Source organism: Sus scrofa, chromosome X (genome assembly GCF_054392235.1).
Source record: "Sus scrofa isolate SSC_HxYL_T2T_F1_AM1 chromosome X, Sscrofa_HxYL_maternal_Yorkshire_Landrace_v2.0, whole genome shotgun sequence".
NCBI lineage: Eukaryota > Metazoa > Chordata > Mammalia > Artiodactyla > Suidae > Sus > Sus scrofa.
Window position 1 is genome coordinate 122,911,487 of NC_139401.1, and position 2,339 is coordinate 122,913,825.

Genomic DNA, 2,339 nt, shown 5'->3' on the forward strand with positions numbered 1-2,339 from the left:
CCCAGAACAGATGCTAACATTTTGACATATCCATTTCTGATCCCTTTTTGTAAAGAAACAGAATGGCACTAATATATATTTCCCATTCTTTCTGTCCCCAGAGGTAACCACCAATCAGGAAATTGGCGAGCATCATTTTCCTGTGTTTCCTGCATGTGCAGGTGTCTCCACAAAACAGCAGAGGTCGGCCAACATTTTCTGCAAAGGACCAAAAGGTAAATACTTTAGGCTTTGCGGGTCTCTGCTCAATATTTTGCCTTCTTTTTTTAAACCACCCTTCAAAACTGTAAAAACCATTCTTGGATCCAGACAAAGAAAGACAGGCTGAGGGCCAGAATTGGCCATTGGGGGGCCATTTTCCCACCCCTGGATATTTTCCCACTCCTGTGTATCTTAACATCTTGTATATAAATAGAATCATGCTGTTTGCGTTATTTCACAACTTGGGTTTTTCATTGAGTATTATGTTTTCGAGATGTATATTAGTTGATATAGGTTGATCTGTTTCTTATATTTTAATGGGCTATATTGTATTCCATTGTATGAATAACTACAGTTTCCTTTTCCATTCCTCACCAAGGAACGGTTAGATTGCCTCCCACCTTCCTTCATTATAATAAGTGCTGCTATTTTATTTTATTGGCATAAAATCCTGCATAGTATCCTGTGGTTAGGAATGAAGGCTTTGGAGTTGGAACGCCTGTGTTCAAATTCCAGCATTATTAGCTAGCTATTATTAGCTAATTCAAGTTACTTAACCTCCCTATGGCTGGCTCAGTTTCCCTTTTATAAAACAGAAATTTAATGGTATTTATCTCCCGGAGTCATACAGGGCATTAAATAATTAGAAAAGTTTTTGGCACAAAATGTTTAGATATTTAAATTTTAGGTATTATTATTTGTAAAATCTCAACTATACCTATGGTTATAACTTCTTCACTGTATTTTTTTAAAATATGTGCCTTCTCACCATTTCTCTTAAACAATTTACCAGAGGTTTGTATGCTATTGTTTATTTCAATAACATCTGTTGCTTATTTTCTCCTCTTATTATTATGTCTCAGGTCTGTGCCTTCCACCCCCTAAGGAACCCAATTTCTAGTCTTTTTTTTTTTTTTTCTTGTCTTTTTGTCTTTTTCTAGGGCTGCACCCACGGCATATGGAGGTTCCAAGGCTAGGGGTCGAATCGGAGCTACAGCTGCCGGCCTATACCACAGCCACAGCAACGCCAGATCCAGGCTACATCTGTGACCTACACCACAGCTCACGGCAACGATGGATCTTTAACCCACTGAACGAGGCCAGGGATCGAACCTGCAACCTCATGGTTCCTAGTCGGATTTGTTAACCACTGAGTCATGACGAGAACTCCTCAATTTCTAGTCTTTGATTAATGTTGCTCCTGTCTCGATCTATTTGGTGCAGGGGACTGGCAAGGAGGAAGAGTAGAGGGCAGGTAAGGCCAGTGTCAGTTATGATATGAGAAGCTGAGCCAGTTAGTATCATGACAAGTAGCAGGAGTTCAAAAGTAGACACCAAGAACCTCTCAAGAAAGTTCAGTTACGGAACAGCCAGCTGAACTCTACGGAATGACTTCCCATCAGTGTTTGAAAGATGCCTCAGCCCCCAAATCCCCTCTTCTCTGAATTCGAGTCAACTGACTAAATCCCTTCCATTCTTCCCAGACTAGCTCAAGCCCCACATCCTCCTTGGAACCTTTCTGAATCTTCTAGATCTAAATGGTCTCTAATCTGGATCTCTTAGCAGTTAGAATATCACCCAGAGATTTTGTATCAGAGGCCACTTTCAATATGGTAAGCATAAGGTACTCCATTCAGGGAATTAGGTGCTTAGAAAAACTTTACAAGGGTTGGAGGTGTATGTTCAAGTCTGGGCTTCTCCGAATGACTCCAGCAGTGCAGTTACCCTACCTGAGGAGACACTACTTCTGGCACAGTCAAGCAATGAGATCCTGCTATATATCACAGGGAACTATATCTAGTCACTTGCGATGGAACATGATGGAGGATAATGTGAGAAAAGGAATGTGTGTATGTGTATAACTGGGTCACTTTGCTGTACAGCAGAAACTGACAGAACATTATAAATCAACTAATAATTTTTTTAAGTCAGAAATAAGGGAGGCTGCCACTAAAAGGGCTCAGTTCATTGTCACTGTCCTAGTTGTGATATAGAGAACAGAAAGTCCTTTTTTTTTTTGTCTTTTTAGGGCCACACTTGCCACTGGCCTACACCATAGCCACAGCAACGTCAGATCCGAGCCACGTCTGCAACCGCAGCTCATGGCAACACTGGATCCTTAACCCACTGAGCGAGGC